Source organism: Canis lupus, chromosome 33 (genome assembly GCF_048164855.1).
Source record: "Canis lupus baileyi chromosome 33, mCanLup2.hap1, whole genome shotgun sequence".
NCBI classification, from domain to species: Eukaryota; Metazoa; Chordata; class Mammalia; order Carnivora; family Canidae; genus Canis; species Canis lupus.
This window is the reverse complement of record NC_132870.1, coordinates 3,607,728-3,630,936: the sequence shown is the minus strand read 5'-3', so window position 1 is coordinate 3,630,936 and position 23,209 is coordinate 3,607,728.

Sequence of the window (23,209 nt, the reverse complement as noted above, 5' to 3'; positions counted from 1 at the left end):
AAACTCTATGTATACTATATTTAATGCCCAAATTCATCTTATTCTACTCTACAGAAGGTACAGGAATGGCCTAGCCAGGTGTCAATCAAGTGTTCATTGTTGGAATTTGGTATTCAGGAAGCTAATTTAAAATAGCACCATATTCCAGAAAGATGGCAACTGTGATGGCAGCATAGTTTTTGCACCTTCCAAAATTTCCACATTAAAACAGATGGTAAAACAAAAACCAAAGGACATTTACAACAAAGCTAAATGATAAAGTATCCCAATTATTTTCAAAGTAAAAGTGGACAAGGACAAACTACCAATAGCCCCAAGATTTGTGTGTTACTAGCATCTGTGCAGAAGAAAGCAGAAGGAAATAATAGGATGTCTGATGGACCTCAGATTAAGATAACCCCAAAATATCAAACAGGTATTCATTGGAAAGTGCAATGAATGCATTTGACAGAGCATCTAAAATTGTAAAGTGTTTTGCCCAATCCAATAGAGGGTGAAATTAATAAGCCTGTAGCAAGGCATAAAGTATCTGTTGCACTCTAGGCCCTATGAACTCTCAGAAGTGACCCATTAGGATTTCTTTCCAAGATAAGTCCCCATACTGAGAAGAAACTTCTGGGAGTGGAATAAAAAACAGTAGGACAGGGATATCTGAACTGAATGAATGTAATGGTATGGATATATGGCAGAGAGAGAATCAAAGCCAGGATAACATCCTGCAGACAGTGAAAGCATGCCAGAAAAACATGCTCAAATATAAATCAAAGTAGCAGCATACATTCTAAAATTAGCTAAAAGGCATTAACAAAATTATATAAGATATTAAATAGCACAATTTAGAATTAGAAAAGCTCAGAAATAATGTGACAGACTTCAAAGAATTAGAAATAAAAAATTTTTAGAAATCAAGATCAAACTAGAAGTAATACAAAAGCATATAAACATAACCAAAAATTGACTTAAGAGAAATATAAACTAAAAAGGGGGAAATGTTAGAATAAAAAAGAAATGAAGAGGGGTGTCTAAGTGGCTCAGTCAATTGAGCATCAGCCTTTGGCTCAGATCATGATCTCAGAGTCCTGGGATAGAACCCCACATTGGGCTCTCTGCTCAAAGGAGAACCTACTTCTCGCTCTCCCTGCCACTCCCCCTTGCTTGTGCGCATGCTCTATTTCTCTGTGTCAAATAAATAAAATCGGGCAGCCCGGATGGCTCAGCGGTTTAGTGCCGCCTTCAGCCCAGGGTGTGATCCTGGAGACCTGGGATCAAGTCCCACATCAGGCTCCCTGCATGGAGCCTGCTTCTCCCTCTGCCTGTGTCTCTGCCTGTGTCTCTCTCTGTGTCTCTCACGAATAAATAAAATCTTAAAAAAAAAAAAAAAACAAATAAATAAAATCTTTACCAAAAAAAAAGAAATGAGAAAGAGATAAAAAGGTCTTAAAAGTGGCACCTATTGAAGATCTATGCATATTAATCTATGCAGATTAATGCAAAGTTATAAGTAATAAGAGACATAAAGAAGAAAATCAAAGCAAGGGAACTAAATACTAAACTAAACAAAAACTAAAGGCAAAATCCAAGAAAACTTCTCTAAAATATTTTTTAAAATTATTTTAAAGCAACACCGAATGCCAAAAAATAAAAGGGAGGAGCAACAGATTCTCAAGAAAAGAAAAAGTGAGCTGAGAATTTCACTTCCAGAAAAGCTTACTTTCAAAGAGAAAGGGCATAGAATATTTGTCAGAAACATTCAAGTAATCATAAAATATTGTTCCCAGGACCCTACTTGAGGCATCTTCTAGAAAACAAACTTCATTTAGACAACCAAAATGACTAGAGAAACATCAGCACACTTATCAGCATTAAACATACGGTTACTAGCAGAACAAAGATTAAATAAGTAAAAGGAAGAGTGTATATGGTAATGGACATATGTTCTGTTAATGTAGAAATGGTAAAACACTAAAAGATGGGACGAAATGAGAGAGAATATGCAAAAGAAGTTTTAATTCTTTTAAATAATTACAGTGGGATAATAGTACTGTTTGCTGAGACTGCCTTGTATATGTAGCTGAATAAAGCAAATCAGTAATTCTTAGATATTCTATATCTATCTTCCCCTATCAACTTGAAAATTATGATCAGAAAGAAGCATCTTCTTATAAAATTACTCCAGCTAATTTACAAACATAAAAGAGTTAAAACTGTGCTATCTAACATGATAGTTCATAGTCACATGTCTATAGAGCACATGAAATTTGGCTAGTCCAAATTAAGATGTGATATAAATATAAAATACACAACAGATTCCAAAGATTTAGTACAAAAAAAGAGATTGTAAAATATCTCAATGATTTTATATTGAATACATATAGAAATGATAATTTTGTATTTGTGTTAAGATATAGATAAACATATGAAAATTAATTTTATAAGCTCCTTTTAACTTTTTTGACATGGTCAGAAGAATATCTATAATTACACAGAAAAAAAGTCTCCTTGTGATCAAAAGTCTTCAAATCTACTCTCTTAACCTTTCTATATATCATACAGCAGTGTTATAGTCACCATATTATACATTACATCTCTAGCATACTTATTTTATCTTATAACTGGAAATTTTGTACCCTTTAACTACCTTTCTCCAATTTCCCCTTCCCCCACTTCACACTTCTGATAACCACAAATCCCATCTCTTTTTCTATGAGTTTTTGTGTATATGTGTGTTTTTAAATAGATGCCACATACAAGTGAGATCATACAGTATTTTTCTTTCTGTGATTTATCTCACTTAGCATGATGCCTTTCAAGTTCCATCCCTGTTGTCACAAATGGTAGGATTTCCTTGTGGTTTTGTAAGGCTGAATAATATTCCACTGCATATATCCATTTGGATCTATATATAAGTATTCAGATAGATCTCATATCTCATAACTCCTTTATCCATTCATTCATTGATAGACACTTAGGTTGTTCCCATGATATAGTCTTCTAAGGACATAATTAGGATGAAAAAAATACCACACAAACATTAACAAAAAGGAAATGGGTATGACTATATTAATATCAGTAGAGTATAAAGTAAAAAATATTACTAAAACATGTATATCCATCAAAAGATGTATATACAATTTTTCAGAGCAGCTCTATTCATAATACCACAAATGGAAAACAACACAAATATCCATCAATAACAGAATACATTGTTTTAACACATGCTATTCTCATACTTTTTTCCAATAATTACCAAGACTTCTAACCGTATAGATTAGTTTTCTCTGTGTAATATAAACAGAACTACATGGCATGTATTCTTTCGTATCTGTCTTTTCTCCTTCTGCATTTTGTTTGGGAGATCCTTTCATGTCATTGTGCGAAATTGCATTTTATTATAATTTCTGTATAGCATTTCATTATGTGAATATATCGCACATACTTCTCCATTTGACACAGTCAATGAACATTTGGAGAGTTTACAGTTTTAGAGTATTACAAAAAATGCTTCTATAGAATATAAATGCATGTCTTTAGGTGCCCATATATATGCATTTCTGTTGAGTATGTCCTTAAGAGTGGCATTCTTGGGTCATGCGGTATGAATGTATATACTCAGCTTTGGTAGATAAATGCCAAATAGCTTTTCAAAATATCTGAAATTTATTCTCCCACCAGTGTATGAGGGTCCTGGCCACTCTATATCTTTACCAACACTTTTTTGTTTTAGCCAAAATGGTATTGTATTGTGGATTTAATTTGTTTTTCTTGAGGAAAATCAAGTTGAGCACCTTTTCATAGGTTTATTGGTCTGTTGATACCCTCAGTGAAGTGCCTGTCAAAGTCTTTCCTAATTTTTCTACTAAGTTATCTGCCTATTTTCCATTAATTTTAAAGAGTTTTTGTTGTTGTTGTTGTTAGGTTTAGGTTTTGAGATTATTTTATCCCATTCTGTGGCTTACATTTTCTTTCTCTTAAATATACCTTTTGGTGAACAGTAGTACTTAACTTTATATAGTCTTTGTTCATTTAAAAAACAAGCTTTTCCAAACTGAAGATATTTCTGGTCTTTCTTTTGTCTGACTTACCTACCTCACAAAATTGATCATATTAAATGTGATAAAGGATATGGAAGTGCTTGCTAAATAGTTAAGCAGTTATCATTGGGTGCTGTAATTTACAACAAATATGCTTAATGATCTTTAGAATCACATAGACCATAATTAACATCTCACTTCTCTTACTTATTATCTGAGAGAATTTAGGCAAGTGATTACTTCTCTAGTTCTCAGTTACCTAATCAATGAAATAATAATAGTATCTAACTAATAGGGTTATTATAAAGATTAAATTAGGCAGTGCATCTAAAGTACTTTACATGGCAGCTAGCCAAGGTAGATTAAAGGTCAGTTATTATTTTCTGATAACTTTGATAGAACTGTAGGTGGACAAGAGAAGATAAAGCCCAAAATTCTTGATTCCTAGTAAGAATAAATTTCAGAAGACAAAAGCAATGAGTTGTTTTTCTGCTAAGAATACATACTTTCATTTTTATTATTGTTATTGATCACTTCTTTTTTTGTGTTCTCCATGGTTTTCTACTTGAATTACACAAAATTATTAATCAAAATATAAAAATGAAAAATAGTGGAAATTTTTATTTTCACATGTTATGAAATGGAATTTTTACAGAACACAATCTTAAATTCAATTCCAACTTCAAAAAACACTGTAGTTCAACCCAGCTGGTTCTATCTTCTCTACAAAGTTGACTTATTTAAATAGGTCCTTTTATTTTCCTAGCTGAGTCATTCTATAGAGCCTTGACTTTGAAATAAAACATATGTGGGTTTGATGTCCAGTTCTTCCACTCACACTTTCGTTTCCTTATCTATAAAATAGAGTAAAAACTATTGCTCAGATTCATCATTTAAGAATTGAGGTAGTACATATAAAGAACCTAGCATAGGGCCCCTGGGTGGTGTAGTTGTTTGGACATCCTACTCCTGGTTTCAGTTCATGCCCTGATCTTAGGGTCTTGAGGTCAGGCCACATGCCAGGTTGTGCGCTCAGCACAGAGTCTGCTGAAGTTTCTCCCTCTCCCTCTGCCTCTCTCCTTGCTTGTTCTCTCCAAAATAAATAAATAAATCTTAAAAAAAAAAAAAAAAACCTAGTATGATACCTGGCAATAGTAAATATATACTGAACAGTAATTATTTGTCTTGTGGACTTCAAAACATGAATCTCTCACACTTCAAAGCAGTTCCAAGTGCAGCATTCTGATTATAGTTTATTCCTGGTCAAGAGCAATTGATTCTGAAAAATATTTTACGTTAAATCAATTACCAAGCATTGATAATAATACTGACTTAAGAAATTATCACAGCTCATATTTGTAAGGCAACTATTATACTGCCTGCCATATAATAAGCTCTATAGAAATGTTTGACTAGGGACGCCTGAGTGGCTCAGTTGGTTGAGCGTCTGCCTTTGGCTCTGGTCGTGATCCCAGGGTCCTGGGAATGAGTCCCACATCAGGCTCCCTGCAAGGAGCCTGCTTCTCCCTCCTCTAGCGTCTCTGCCTCTCTCTCTGTGTGTCTCTCATGAATAAATAAATAAAATCTTAAAAAAAGAAAAGAAAAGAAAGAAAAGAAAAGAAAAGAAAAGAAAAGAAAAGAAAAGAAAAGAAAAGAAGTGTTTGATTAAAAATAAATAGTATGTATGTGACTTGGAAATACATTTTCTTTATCAATTTGTTTCTTCTAAGAAAAGGTCAAAGCTTTTTTAAATATTCCTTTAAAGTACCATTAACTCTAAAATAGTATTATGTATCTCATTCATAAATTAATTCACTTAACAAATATTTATTGAATAAATATATTCCAGGCCCTATGGTATCTCTCAAGGGAACTAAGACATGTAGAAAAATATTTATAATATAATTGCTATGTTCTACAAACTAGATTAAACCATAATATTAAGCTGTTTAGACCTTTCAGTTTTAATTTTCACTCCTCAATGGTACCAGGGATAACTTACAATGATAATTTAACAACCACAAAAGAAAATCAGTATGTTCATATTGGCCCTGAGGATCTAAAAAGTAACTGAGGAAATGGTTGAAAGCGTTCTTTATGGGTATGAAAATGTTTTGTTCCTCTTTATAGATTATGACAAGCTGCAAAGGACCCCTTCATGATGGACAGAAGATAGATATACAGAAATACTTCCCTCTTGAAAGCTGCCTGTACAATCTAAAACAATTAATCTTGCTGGAGCCAGTCAGCTCTAATGGTGCTTCCTGGAACAGGCCATTCATCAAACCCACCAATCCATCACACAGGGCCAGACACACTACTTGGCAGGTCTGCCACTCCTGCCACATGCCTAGATGCCTGGGAATCTGCGTAAGGCAGAGCAAGCCCTGAGAAGTTATTTATGTTTGTCTTAAAAGAGCAAATCTGAAGCTATTCATAAACAATGCTATTGATTCTAATGAAGACATCAACAAAAACTACCTCCTCTCTTGACACAAAGCTCATCTGTTTTGACAAATAAAAGTCTGACAATATGCCCTCCTCTCAAACTCAAAAGTCGAGGCATGACAGATCATTCTTGTCAGCATATGCACATTTTCTAATACCTCTCATTAAAAAAAAATAATAAAACCCTTATTAGAGTTGACATCCCCTGTAGCTACCATCCCATTCCTCTGATCTCTATTTTGAAAACTATTTCTTCATTTCCTATTTCTTCTTGAATATTCTCCAGTCAGACTTTCATTACTCCACTGAAATTACTTATGTCAATGTCACCAACAACATACGTCTTGCCATGTCCAATAACTAAACTTTAGTTCTCCTTCCTCTCTCTCTCAAATGTTTTCTTCACTTTGCTTCTAGAAAACCATGACTTTTCCTCCTACTTCATTGAACATTCCTTCCAAATCCCTTTTGCTGGTTTCTTGTCTTCTTTTTAACTGCTAGATGTTGATGTGCTCAAAAACTTAGTCCTCAGACTTTTCTTCTCTATACCTCCTCCCTAGGTGATCTCATCGGGTCTAATGGCTTTAAATACCATTAACATTCAACAGATTCCCACAGTTTGATAACTCCATCCTGTACCTCTCCTAAATTCCATATTTTTATATCCATTGCTTGTTTGATGATTCCACTTGAGTGCCTAAAAAGTATCTAAGCTTAAAACATCTAAACTATTGGTTGCCCCTCAAAACATAATTATCTCCTAGTCTTTCCCATGTCACTAAATGTGATATACACTGCCACTCATATCCAAAACCTTACAGTCACCTTTGACCCCTCTCTTGTCCTCACTAGTCCCTATGAAATCAACCAAAAGCGCTGTCAACTTCAACTTTAAAAAATACATTCCAAGCCTGACTACTTCTCACCACATCAACTGTTACTGCCTTCATCCCAGCTCTCATCATGTCTCACTTTGACAACGTCAAGAGCCCCTTAACTGGTGTCCTCGCATTCTCTCTTGCCCTTCTTCAATATATGCTTCATTAAAATCTATTTTTAAAAAATATATATCTGTCTTTCTCTTGCTTAACATAGTTTAATTCCTACTGCACTGGAATCAATTCCAAATTCTTCACCGTGACCATGTGATCTGACCTCTTTGTCTCTAATATCATCTCTTTCCATTCTTCCCACTCCTTTTCAGTCTCACTGGCCTCCTTTCTGACCCTCAAATGTTTTTCTGACCTAGAAAATTGGAGTTTTTTACCTTTTCCCTAGACATGTTTTTCTCAGAGCAGCAATGTGAGTCTTTTCTCCTCATTTTATTTATCTGATCAAATTTCACTTTTTAGAAGATCTCAATCACTTTTCTTCCCTCCATCATTCTCTATGCCACTATCATGCTCTATTTTTCTTTATAGCTTTTATCTATAATTTATACTACACTTCTATATGTATTTAATTGTTTATTATCTATTTCCCTAATAAAATGTATGTTACATGAAGACAAGTATTTAATATTTTATTCAACTTTATTTCCCCAGTTCTAAAACAGTACCCAGTGCATTTTAGGTGTTCAATAAATGATAAATTTTTTAAATTAAAGTACAGGGATAATAATCTAATAATAAGTTGTCTTCTTATTCTCAGATCCTTTGGTTCTAAGTCATTAAGCATTGTCTCTTGTTAGAAATACTAACGGAAAAAAAAAAGAAATACTAATGGTCTTTAATTTCTTATAAAGTGGATGTCTGGGAGAATATGGGTAAATGAGGAAGGAATTGGAATAAATATATTGTGAAGAAGCCACTCCAGGGAAAACTGGGAGGCAAGATAGAGGGAAGAGTATGAAATTCTCTGAAATTCAGTGGTGAGAGAATATATCTAGAAAAACTGAGGCTTCCAAGAGAACAACCAAATATTTATGATATAGAACTAGTAATGATCTTCCCTATATATAGCTTTTTAAACCAGATAAACACATCACTCTCCCCTGGACCAATGAAGATGAGCTATCAAAATATCTATGGATAGTTGCAATAATCAAATTAAATCCCTCCAGTCCTGAGCTTTTTTACCATCTGTTTTTTCATTGCTTTATAAACTACACCCACTTCTGAACTTCTAGTTTTGGAATCAAAGTCTCAGATCTTACTTTTGCAGCACCTATCATGATTGGTGTTTAAACAAGCCCCCCCACCTCATACCCCTGACTTGACTTAGGACTCCAGACCTCCAGAGCCCATGTCTTTGTGGGAGTCTTCTTGCCTTACCTCTGCCTCAAGAAGCCAAAACTTGACCCTCATCACTCAGGTGGCACTCATTGGGCCAGACATGATTGTCTTAAGAGAGAGAAATTCTGATAGATTGGGGCAAGGGGAACAAATTTCTAGATCAAAGAAATCTGAATTCTAAGTGAATATAATGAATTTATAAACCAATGATCAGTAGATTCAGTCAATTCAAGGTCTTTTTGCATTCTTTACACAGCATACTAATTAATTAAATGAAATAATGCATGTTAAGTGTTTAGTTCACTATTTAGCACATGCTGTGATGATTAGTACACTTTAGTAAACTGCCTTAGGAACAGAGAAGTAAGCAGGTTCAATTGATGAATTTAATCAGATTTTTTGAAGTGTGTTAAATAAGTCTGTTTTAAATATTTAATTGCTACTTACTTTTAATAAATGGATTACTCTTTTTCTCTGAAGATATCACTAGGTCTTTCTTTTTAAATGTCTTTTTAGTTTAAATACTTTATTATTTTTTGAAGATCTAATTGATTTTATTAAATGATTCATGAGTTGAGCAGCATCCAATTGAGCTAGTAGAGATCTAAGAACTTAATAAAATGAAAGTTTTTTTATTTGCTCATTTTCTATTTATCAAATACTTTATCTTTTGTTCTTTTGAGGTTTTTTTTTGTTCTTTCAAGTTTTTATTTAAATTCTAGTTAGTTAACATATAGGGTAATATTGGTTTCAGGAGTAGAATTTAGTGATTCGTCACTTAGGTATAATATCCAGTGCTCATCACAATAAGTGCCCTCCTAACCCATCACCCATTTGGCCCATTTCCTGCCCACATTCCTCCATCAACTCTTAGTTTGCTCTCTATAGCTAAGAATCTCTTATGGTTTGCTTCCCTCTCTTTTTCCCCAATTCCCTTAGGTTCATCTGTTTTGTTTCTTAAATTCCACATATGAATGAAATCAGAGGGTATTTGTCTTTCTCTGATTGACTTATTTCACCAATATAATACATTCATTGCAAATGGCAAGATTTCCTTCTTTTTGATAACTAGGTAATATTCCTTTGCATACATACACCACATCTTTTTGATCCATTCATTAGTCAATGGACATTTGGGTTCTTTCCATAATTTGGCTACTGTTAATAATGCTGCCATAAACATTGGGGTGCATATGCCCCTTTGAATCAGTATTTTTGTATCCTTTGGGTAAATACCTAGTAGTGCAATTGCTGGGTTGTAGAGTATGAAAAGTTTTTATAGGAACGAGGGTGGGTGGAGCAAGAAAGTTGTTAGTAAAAGAAAAGATTGCTCCAGGCAATGTCACCTTCCCTTATGGGGAAGGGCAGGGGGTCTTATTAGGTAGCCTCATTTTCATTTGGGGGATGCAGAGGGTCCATGTGACAGATTACCCCATTGGTGTTGATCACTTAATTATATTTTGAAAGATTCTTCTAAACTAATATTTAGAGCATTTCTAGCATTTCTCTTAAGCAATTGTTTAAGGGGTGCCTGGGTGGCTCAGTTGGTTAAACATCTGCCTTTGACTCAGGTCATGATCCCAAGGCATCCTGGGATGAAACCCCAAGTCCACTTCCTGCTCACTGGGGAGTTTGCTTCTCCCTCTCCCCTTCCTCTGCTTGTGTTCTCTCTATATATCTCAAATAAATAAATAAAATCTTTAAAAAAAGAAACTGCTTAAGTTCTCTTTCAAGAGCTACAATAGAATGTTTAAATGGCATTGTAAAATTATTAGCTCTTAAATTTTGTCTTGGGAACATATCACACTATAATGGAAACATTAACATTATCCCAACCTCCGTGTACCAAATATTGTTTTACTAATAAGTAGATAATAGATAAATAATAAGTGGAAAAGATAACAGACAATGTGCTAAATGAAAAGTTAGGCAATATATCTGCCATTCGTTCAACAAACATGTACTAATGTCTCATGGTTTAGTACTACTGGAAGTATCCTAAGTGAATTTGTCTCACAGAGAATACAATAAGCATGCAAGCAATGCAGTGGTAAACAGGACAGAAAAGATATTTGCTCTCATGGAGCTTATAGTTTAGTGGTGGGGGAAAGGCAGAGAACATGCAATAAAAAATTTAAAAATGAGTGAGATAATTTGAAAGATTAAATTACTTACCAATTACTTATCTTCCAAGCTTCATTGGTATAAGTGTTTTCATGAGGGGGAAAGATATGAATCCCACATTTCTTATTTTCCTTCTTGCTAAAACTGACAATTTTGTCAAGATCTTAAGATAATTGAGTAAAAAAGAGCACCTTCTCTAATTTATTCACCTTATTTGAAGCTTCTCTAGGTATAACTACTGATAACTATCAAGGTACCCATTTTCCAACTAAGACCATGATATGAAGGTCAAGGGGGGGTCCTGAAGTCTTCAGAACCTGAGGAAGTCTTTCTTGGTGGGTTGTGCTCTAGGGTTTTCTCTCAACTACTATAAACACCAGAAAGAGTCCTACCTCAATCTCAGACTACTACCCAGAGATTTCCCATTTGGTCCAGTCCCATAAAATGACTTGGGTAATCTAAAAAAAAAAACTATCATACAAAATTTCTTCCAGATTTCATAGATAAGTAGTTTATCAATTACTAACGACTGAGACAGAAAACACTATTACTAGTATTCAAAGTCATTTGAAGAGGGAAAGTTTAATATAAAGATTTTAAACATAGTTTACTACAATAGGATAAAAAGAACACTAAAAAATACTCTAGGGCTGAGAGAGTACACCCAAAGAAGGAAAATATTACCCTCTAACTCCAGAACTCACTGGAGAATGTATTTTAGAAACCACTGAATGGCAGAGAATTTCACTGAGTTTCCCCAGGCCAGGTGGATCCATAATTGCTAGGTAATCAGGAAACACTCCTTTAGAGCACAAGTGAGCTAAAGTTGGTGGACAGGGAATCGTGGCCAGAACTGTCAAGCCAGAAAGACCTTCCAGGTGCAGGTGAGCTGAGGCTAGCAGGCAGGACACTAGATTGGAACTAACAAGCAGGAAATTCCCCTCCAAGGCACAAGTAACCTGCTGCTGTGAAGCTGATTGCTGGAGGCCCTACAAAACTCAGCTAGGAATCCACTTGTGGGGGTGCCTATAAAACTTGATAGGAAGGGGCGCCTGGGTGGCTCAGTCAGTTAAGCATCCAGATCTTGATTTTGGTTCAGGTCATGAACTCAGGGTCATGAGATCAAGCCCCATGTTGGGCTTTGCACTGGGTGTGGAGACTGCTTAAGATTCTTTCTCTCCCTCTCCCTCTGCCCCTCTACGCCTCCAAACACACACACACACACACACACACACACACACACAAACTTAATATGAAGCCATCCACAAGATTGTCAATGAAACTTAGTGGGAATGAGTACCACTGAATGTCTCCCACATGTATCACTGTCAGCCAGGCACAAAGGAACAAGAAGAAGCATCTGGGAGCACACTGGAACCAGGGATGGAATCCCATTCTTGTTGCAAAGTTCCTTCACATGCTCTCTATTGACAAAGTTTAACATCATGTTTAATGCAAAAGAGAAATGCTTTTAGGGTCCATCTAAATTATTGCAAAGCAGGCAATGAGTGGCAGATCAGGGGCTGTGGAGCAATAAACTATTAACATCACAGACCATGAGGCCATGTCTTTGGCTACTTGGTTTCCATGTGTACCCTTCTAACACATTTGAAGTCCATACAACAACTCTGTATTTCCACCTAGAAAAATTTAGCTATCTTATTTACAAGTGATGAAGTTCATGCCCTTTCCCCAAAGTGAATAGAGACATAATCCTAGCATTCTTTGTATCCATTGCTGGCTATATCAGTAATTCCTCAAATTCTGTCATAATTCAAACTGAATACGCCATTACCTAAAGACCAGATTATAAAGTTAACTTCTACTAACTAGTATATAAAATTAGAAGAAGAAAGAAGAAAATGGTTAGTATATGAAAATATTACAAGTAAAAAGAATATATAAAACTCCTTGTTTCTGCATTTGGCCATTAGAAGAAGAAAATGGTTAGTATATGAAAATATTACAAGTAAAAAGAATATATAAAACTCCTTGTTTCTGCATTTGGCCATTAGGCTACAGTTGATATCTATCATTTCTTTTGCTATCCACTCCATATTATTTCTCTCAGCCAGAACCTTAGCTGGTTAGGGTTCTGTAGCTGGTAGAGTTATCCAAACTTTTATTCCCAAAGGGTCTGAGTCCTCAATAACCCTACCTCTTTGTGATTGCTATAGTTTCCCAATGAATTTTACTATTGAGTATGAACGTATTAAGAGGCATCCCAGAGAATCCATTGAATTTCAGACATTGTCCTCCTTATTCCATTGTGTAGCAGCAACCCAATTTCTCCTTGATAATTTGAATCAATCACCTCAACCAGACCTATTTTTTCAGTGGAATAAGAAGCACAAAATGACCACATGACAGTCTCATCTTCCAATTCAATGGAATCATTACTATGCCTACAAATGGAAGCATTCTCCACCCCTGACCCCTTGCCTCCCATCCAACTGGGGACTAAGATCTACAAAGGAACAGAGCTCAAAATTTTAAGGACAGGCAGCAAAACTTCTATGGGTAGGTTATGATGTGCTATTTTGAGGGGAGTACCACAAATCTATCTCTTGCTTCCCATATCCATGTATTTTGGCAATAGAAGAAACACTATCATATAATGGTCTCTGATTCAACATATATACTGAGTACTATAAAAAGAGAGCCCTATCCTTTCAGGGAAGTGTCTCCTAACTATACTATTACTGATTGGTCTAGTAAGCCATTTCACCTTTTAGTTAGGCCAGCCACTTCTGAGTAATGCAGGATGTGGTATAAGTCCATCAGCATGAGGCTATTGCTGAATTTCTTTTGCTTTCAAATGAGTCCCTTAACCAGACTTAACCTTGAAATAAGGTAATGAAGAGATCAAGTCATTCTGTTAGTCCAATGTTGGCAGAAGCATAACGGGCAAGAAAGGCAAATCTGTATCTAAAATATGTCTATTCCAAGAGACAAATCTATTTATTCTTTGAGATGAAAGACATCCAATGTAATTAATCTCCTATCAAGGGTCTAACTGGAAACCTTGAGAACTGGTACCACCATATCAAGGGCTCAGTATTGGTCTCTGTTGTCAGAGAGTAGGCACTCAGCAGTAGTACTAACTAGCTCATCCCTGGTAAAGGTATGCCATGATGTTAAGATCCTATGTCTGATACCACGGCTACTTTGTGCATGAGCCCATTAATTAAGCAGGCACCTGGGTGGCTCAGTTGGTTGGGCATCTGACTCTTGCTGTCAGCTCAGGTTTTGATCATGGGGTCATGAGCTCAAGCCCTGCATTGGGCTTCACATTGGGCATGGAGCCTACTTAAAAAAATAAAATTAAAATAATAAACAAACAAACAAGCAATAGGGTACCTGGGGAAAAAAAAGCTGACCAACCTCCTGAGAACTTGTCATCTTCCATGCCTGGCTTTTTTTTTTTTTTTTAAGATTTTATTTATTTATTCATGAGAATATACAGAGAGGAGAGAGAGAGAGACAAAGGCAGAGGGAGAAGCAGGCTCCAGGCAGGGAGCCTGACGTGGGACTCGATCCCAGGTCTCCAGGATCACACCCTGGGCGGAAGGCGGCGCTAAACCACTGAGCCACCGGGGCTGCCCTACGCCTGGCTTTCAAGATGGATGTAACATTGGAAATAAATATCTTCACATTCTAAGAAGTCCACTAGACCCCCTTGTTACCAATCTTCCTTTCCCATAGCTTGTTAAGTCCTGATCATCTAGCCAAACAATTAACAACTGCACCTGAATCACTGCATCTGTAATTCAGGCTATCTCTCACTCAAAACATAGTAGACAACCAAAATAATTAGGTTGGTGAAATGTTAATGATGCATACAAACTGGATTTCTACAAAGCAAATAACATTCCATCCTGAATACAGCTATGAGACTTCCTAGATTCATTTAGGCCTACCTGACTCCCGGGCCTTGTATACTTAATCAATGGATTCCTGGCAGCTGCCATTGTCAGTTTTTACTTAATGCTATTCTCTTAATCTTTCCCACAGTGAGGTCTGGATTTAGGCACACCTCTAAGGCTCCTGTCAGAGGAGAAAGCAAAGCAAATGTACCTCCTCCTGTCCAACTCAACCAGATCACGCTATGAGGTGTATGACCTGGATTTCCCCAAAAGATGGCCAAATGGCCAAGTAACACAACCCAGAAGAGCATTGACATTAGTGTCCATGGCAAGAATTTTGACCAGGAGTGATACAGGAACAGGTAAGAACTGACAAACTCTTTCCTTTCCTCCTGCTGATTATTCTAATGCACAGGAATTCCTGACATCATCTCAGAAGACATTCCCTATGACCAAGCAGCTGGCCATATGTGTTTTCTGAATCTGTAACTGAGTAGTTAACAAATGATTTTTTAAAGGAATTCTTCAGTCAAAGGCAGAGAGAGAATCTTTCTTTTTTTTTTTTTTTTTTTTTTTAGATTTTATTTATTTATTTATTCATGAGAGACAGAGAGAGAGAGAGAGGCAGAGACACAGGCAGAGGGAGAAGCAGGCTCCGGGTCTCCAGGATCAAGCCCTGGGCTGAAGGTGGCGCTAAACTGCTGAGCCACCCAGGCTGCCCACAAATGATTTTTATTTGCTCTCCTTTCTCTTGATCTCATTTCCCGTTTTCCTTCACTCTTATTAACTGGGGTTGTATTCTCCAGGAAAGCATTAGCACATCAGCTTTGTCTCAAGCTCTGTTTTCTAGGTAAAGTGGGCTAATATACATCATAATACTATAAGGGATTTTTTTAAAGAGAAATCATGGTTGTTTTGTAATGTTCTTAATGTATTTTTCCTGTTTTCTCTGTTGTATTGAAGTTCCATAAATTAATTTTATTTAATATATGGCCATCAAAATTACTTTGGAATCTCATTCCATAATTTATTTCAAGTTTTAAGTTGTATAATTTCTAAATTATAGCATATCTTTCCATCAGAGGTTTAGTGAGCTACGAGAAAAGGAAGGAATTCAGAAAAATCTCAGTTAAACAACACGGATTATTATATTTTTTTACTCAGAAAATTGATTTTAACAGCCAAAATAATGGCTTTTATGGCATTTACCAAACAACTGCTCTTCATCAGTATTCCCAGTAGCCCTACCCACTGGTATTTATTGGATGGCTAAAGACAATGCTGAAATTGTGCTTCTTTTGGCCAACAAATGGAAAACCCAGATGCCAAGGTGAACAAAGATTTGTTCTTTGGTAGTAGCTATAGCAGCTGTCTATTTGGCATTCCTTACAAAGCTTTGAAGTTGCCTGGGATACAGGCTTCATAAAGTGGGATTCTGTAGAGTCTTTAAAAAAATGTGTTTTGTTTGTTTTTTGTTGTTTTTGTTTTTGTCTTTTTTAGTACAAAGACCATATAGCCATTAAATTCACCATATAGCTTCTATCCAACATATATATATGATGAATTGATTTGCTGATCTGTGGAAACTGGACAGACATATAATGAATAATCCAAATTATAGCACCAAATGAACTATACATATTCTGTTATGATGAGGAAAATGAGACCTATATATGAAGTCTATATAGAAGTAAAGATTTAAGGATCACTCTTGAACCAGCTTTTATGCAATGCTTAAACCTAAGTTTCTGGTTTCACTAATCTTCAATAATTGTAAAACTTCTCTCAATAATTGCTAGCAGCTTCATAAGTAAATAGAAATCAACATAATATACTCCTAGCTAAAACACTGTCAGAATGAAGCAGATTGTCTAGTAAGTAAAAAATATAGGTGATAGGTGATAGTGCTTCAATGATTGAAGCCGATACTCAAAATGGGTGAAATATAAATTATATTTATTTACATATATATGTGTATGTGCATATATATATAGTGTATGGTATATAAGTATACTGTAATACAGCTGGTTTTTTTTTTTTAAAGAAAAAAATTACAGGTGATTGTCAAGAAAAGAGTACCTTCCTCCGAAGCCCTGAAATTCTACATCTGTTCCCTAACCACTTAAAACTAGCTGTCTCCAGAAATCTACATTTGCATAGTTGGATGAGCAGCTGAATGTGACTGTTCAGCCTACTTACTGTGTGCCTTAACACCATCCTTATAACTTGGAAGTAATCACTAGAACCATCGTGTCATTAACCTCCATTGCTGATTAGATGTCCCTCTGGTATCTGGTACATTTTATCTATAAGTAAAAAGCTCATTTACATGACCCTATTTAGGTACCTTAAGTCTCATCATTTTTGATCAGCGCAATATACTAATAGCCATTCCTTTCATAAAGAATGTTGCATGTACCCTAAGAAAACGGAAATACTGAGGCAGACAGATTGATGGTATTTTATATTGAAGAAACAGACATTTGAACGTTTGCCAGGCTTTGAGGAAGGGTCAGCCAGAGCCCTGCAAAAGGAGGCAGTTTGCCCATCTTCCTGTCAATAGCACTTAGCACACTGAGCTGTTTTATCAGACAGATGGCAGACCATCGACCATCACGACCAATACAGTGTTGCTACTTGTACAGACATGGCTCTGTTTGTGTGGCCCTTTACAACTCTGCTGCATAGTCCATGTTCCCAGTGGCAGAAAGGGAACTTCAATAGGGTTTTGAATACTTCAGCTTTAACTAAAGAATTCTGATAGTGTTATTGGTATCTATGATACAATTAAAATTTTATGGTCTCAAAGAATGTTCTTCAAATTTAAACATTTAAAATATAAATCACCCTTCAGGTTGATGCACAATTTCTTCAGAATTTAAAGGTCAGTTTTAAAATGAAATTTAGATTGTCTGACCCTCAGGGAAGAAAAATATATTTTGTCGATGATTAAACTGTTAGAGAAACTTTTATTTATGCGTTTATTTTTAGTTTTTTAAGATTTCTAATTTTTAAAGTAATCTCTACACCCAATTCAAAGGGCTCACATTTACAACCCCAAGATCAAGAGTCACATGCTGTACAAACTGAGGCAGCCAGGCATCCCCCGCCCCTTTTCTTTTGAAAGCCTTTTAAAGTTAGGTAAAGATTTATGATTATCTTTTTTTAAAAAATGTATTTATTTATTTTAGAGAGGTGGAGGTGGGGGGAGGGAAAAGGAGAGTCTTAAGCAGACTGCACTGAGTGTGGAGCCTGACATCCGGTGACCTGAGCCAAAACCAAGAGGTAGGTGCTCAACTGACTGTGCCACCCAGGTGCACCTGATTTTTATCTTAAGCATACTTACATTCATAGACTACAGTCCTCAAAATATATACTTTTCAATTTTTATGACAATTAAAAACCGAAGAACATGTGAAATGGTGGTCAGTAGAATGTAATATTTATATCTGGACTCCTTTTGAAGTTGAGAAACAAATAGAAGTTTGTAAGAAGAAGTTAAAAATACCTATAAGAATTTTGTCAATGTTTTCTCTGCATTGGATAGAACAAATACAAAATGTTAACCAAGAAAAGATCCATTTTTATAAGATTTGTATAGTTTTGACAAATATGTTGTGAAATTAATCTATAAGAAGTATTTAACAATAAGAATAAAAACTAAGGATACTAGAAACATCCTCTTTGCATAAATGTTAGTATTTCTGGAAAGAGAAAAAATTTAAACGGTTAGAAGTATTGGATAGGAGACTTCTTCCTTTAGACAAACACTTCATAACTGCAGTCCTATTTCTAAATGATGGGACTCTGATCTCTCTATATGATCCAAGTTATACATTTATTTCTTTACATTCAGATAAATCATGAATATAGGGATACACTTCAGGTTTTGCAAACAATGTGTGATAAAATTATTTGCCCTAAATTGTCAAAAACTATCCTAGCACCACCACCAACAAAAGGGAATTCTTCACTCTACATTAGGTTCACATTTAAAAGAGGAAAACACCATTCTTTGTCAACCTAGCATAATCTATTCGAAAGGATTAAGAAGATAGTGGACAGGTAAATACCTGTTATGTGAAGTCACAGAAGCAGCCATTGGATCAATTTCTATAGATAATTGGTTTGGTATGAGATTTGCTTACATAGACTGGATTCAGAATTTTTTTTTTTTCTTTTCAAGCTGAAGCTGTTTTCATTCACACTTGGGGTCCTCCATCTGTCGATAAAGCCTGTTAGCTCACCACCTTACTGGCTCTGAGGTGCTAGTTTTCCATCTGGTAAAGACCTAAAGAGAACCCCAGAGTCAGGGAAGCGTGAATCCTATGGGTGCTCTCAACTCTAAGGCTTAGGTCCCCCAAAAGATGGGGTCTCTGAGAATTGGCACATATTTAGAAGCAATACAGTCTGAACACCTTCATGGCTTCTCCCTTATCAGAAAAGATACCTGGTAGTTCAGGCAAAACACAGAATTAAACTGATTATAAAAAACCAGCCTCTGGTGCCCTCCCACTTCTTTCCTTGTTCCTTTCTCCTTTCATAGTTAACATTTCACTATTCACTAATGTAATATACAGTAGATATTGACATACTGTTTCACAGTGCTATGTGATACATTAATATAGTTAGAAAATAAGGATAAAAGAAAAATAATGGCTGGGAAAAAAGATGACTGAAATGTATTTCTCAAAAATATATGCTTTAAGATCTTATACTTTCAGTAGAGGTGAGTCATAAACAGAACACTGAGTACCTTAGCTTGCTCAGAGAGAAGTTGATTAATGGCATTCATAAGATTAAAAAAAAAAAAACCTACTCAATTGATTTGAAAAAAATCAGATATTCCTGGCACTGAGATTTGAAAGAATTTTTTCTCATGGACTCTCATTAAAAGGACACTGCCTGATATAGACAGTAAATCCTTAATGATATCCATTCAGTAACTGCAACAGATTCCATGGGGCCACTTCTAATAATGACCTTCAGTAAACTAATAGCAAAGCTTTGAGATATAGTTCAACAAAAGCAAAACATTTTGAAAACTAAATTCACAGTTTTCTATTGTCTTCATTAACCCCAAAATAAATGTCAGTGAGTTCTAATTTATGCTGCCTGGAAAGTATCTGGATTGTAGCTCTTTTTCTAGGCCAGTTAAATATAGACCCATATGCCCTGGTAACCATCCATCCTGGGAGTAATCAGGGTTGACATCGTTTTAGGAAATGTGACGACTAACAGGACATGTGCTTAAATAGAAAGCTATGGGATTTCTTGGGAGTGGGTGATGGGGCAAGGGAATAGCCACTTATAGGAACAAAACTTTCCTAAAATAATAAAAATTCTGGGTCTAACCCAGACCGAAGGAGATCTGTCTATCTATCATCTATCTATCTATCTATCTATCTATCTATCTATCTATCTATCATCTATGTATCTATCTACCTATCTGTCTACCTATGGAGAGACATATTTGCAATCAAAGCCCTGACTTTCTACAGCAAAAGATAAAAATATCCTGGAAAGATTTTAAAGAAATCATCACTTGACACAAACATTAATTTATTAGTTTTGTGATCTTTTCTTTTCTGGAAAAGTTTTCCTGAAACGAACTAGCTCTTTTTGACACAGGAGGTCTCCGTTCTCTTTATCTTTTCTCTGCTCTGTGTTCTGTGTTGGCTTTAGGTGGAATTCCACCTCAGTTGGAAGTTCTCATTCTAGTGACAAGATGCTCACCAATAACCCCAGGAATATATTCTCCCAATTAAAAGAGTATATATCTCCCTTAGTAGTAATAGTAAATGTCTTGGGCATAAATCTTACTGGTCCAGCTTAAATCAAATGTCCATCATGAGCCTATCACAACAGTCAGTTGGATAAAATATACTTAGCCAGTTCCACCTCATGTGCTTATGCTTGAAATAGAAAGAGAGGGGAAAGGTAGTTCCATCCAAATGTCTTAGAGCAGAGGTCAGCAAACTATGTCCCACAAGTCAGCTACCTGGTTTGGTGAATAAACCAAACATAGTCATGCTTACTTGTTCATGTACTATGTCTGCTCTTATGCTACAATGGCAGAGTTGAGTAATTGCAACAGAGACCATATAATCTGTAAAACCCATTTACTAAAAAAACACAAAAACATCTATTTACTATCAGACCATTTAAGAAAGTTTGCTAACTCCTCACATGGATCAGAAAATGGTAAAGAGTAATTCTCAAAAGAAAACCAAGGAATATATATATATCCCAGGGTATGTATGTACCTATGTACACATAGGTATGTATGTATGTATATATACACACACACACACTGTCCTACTTACTTTAAATATTCTTGTCTCATTTAATCCTCACCATCAACTCTGTGAGATAAGTATTATGATCACCATTTTACAGATGAAGCTCAAAGAGGGTAAGGATCTTGCCTTAGCCATAAAAGTTACAGAGGTAGAGCTAGCATCTGAATCCATGCTCCCTCTCTTTTTAAAAAAATATTTTATTTATTTATTCATGAGAGACACACAGAGAGAGGCAGAGACATAGGCAGAGAGAGAAGCAGACTCCATGCAGGGAGCCTGATGGGGGACTTGATCCTGGGACTCCAGGATCATGACCTGAGGTGGAGGCAGACACTCAACCACTGAGCCACCCACCAGGCATGTTCCCTCTCGACACAGGTGACAACTGTCTTCCCTGGGAAAAACAAAAAACAATCCATGGTGAGATGAACAGAGTATGAATCAATCCATACTGAGCCACCCATACTCAATCCATACTGAGCCACCCACCAGGCATGTTCCTTCTCAACACAGGTGACAACTGTCTTCCCTGGGAAAAACAAAAAATAATCCATGGTGAGATGAACAGAGTATGAATCAATCCAGTGTTGATTATCCTGCTGCTATGCTCCGTTACTGATCCATGGCAGTTGTCAGTATCCAAAGAACCTTGGGGCTCTCAGGTATTATACAAAAGTCTCTCTAACAGATGTTATCCTCGAGAACAAATTCTCATTTCATAGGATATGTCAGAAGGATTTGGGTGTTTATATGAGTCATCTGGCTCATAATTTAGTAGTCCTCTGTACCAGTAAATAGAGGACAACAGAGGGGCTGAAAAACTGGATTCTTTTCCTGACTTTGCCAGGTACATGCTACACAAATGTCAAATCCAACTATTTTTGACGTAAATATTTTCATCTTATGAATGAAACTTCATAAGCTTCTGAAGCATGCTGATAAACACATAGTAAAGAAACCTGAATAGGTGTAGGAAGAACATTAAGCGTTTCAATGTATCACAGAACAATTTTAGAAAATATACCTAGGAGAATTGTGGAAAATTGAATAGCTGCTTTGGAGCTAAAGGGAAATTTTCAAATGCATGATCACTATTTAGTGGTTTTTTACAAGTCATTTTTTATTATGGAAAATTTCAAACTTACACAAAGTAGAGAAGCATTGTTTATGTCATTTATCCTATCCTAGCTTAAACAATTATCAACATTTGTCTAATCTTGTTTTACAGGCAGCCCTGGTGGCTCAGCGGTTTAGTGCCACCTTCAGTCCAGGGCGTGATCCTGGAGACCCGGGATCGAGCCTGCTTTTCCCTCTGCCTGTGTCTCTGTCTCTCTCTCTCTCTCTCTGTGTCTCTCATGAATAAATAAATAAAAACTTAAAAAAAATAATAATAATCTTGTTTTACCTAGCCTTAACAATACCCACCCCCCACTGGATTATGTTAAAACAAACTTCACACAGCATATTACTTCATCTAAAAATTCTTCAAAATGTATTTCTAAAAGATAATAACTATTAAAAAACATAATCACAACAGCATTAACCTATCTGAAAAAACAAATGATAAATTATTAGTGTCACTAAATAGCCACTTATTGTTCAAATATCCCTGATTATGTCATATATATGTATTACATACATCGATACATGTGATTTGTCCTAGAAAATATTTTATATTCAGGACTTAGTTGAATGCATCTCCATGGTGTTACTTAACACATTCTTTTTTGCCTTGTATTTCCTATAAACTGGTAAGGGATGTAAACGCTTGATCAGATTTAGGTTTAATTATTTTTTGGCAATAATAAATTATAAAAATCATGTGTTTTATCTCCCTATTGCATCTCATTAGAAGGCACATTATCTGATTATCTGTTTTTTTATAACGTTAAAGGTTGATTAATTGGTTCAGATGTTAATCAACCTGACTCATCCACTAAAAAGTGTGGGATTACTTTTATGGGTGCATATAAACCTCCAAAAAACAAGCTGACACAGTTTCAAAAACAAACAAAAAATTTTTTGGAAAACACAACTTCCCTACTACTAGCTGTGGTTTACAATCTTCAGACACGGGATTTAGCCACAAATATTCTCAAATGAGGGGTTAAAAAAAAAAAAAACCCTAAAGTCCCACACTATGAACTGGGAAGGCAACTTCTCTGGAATACCCTTAATAGAATTGTGGAAAAAATAAAGTTCAG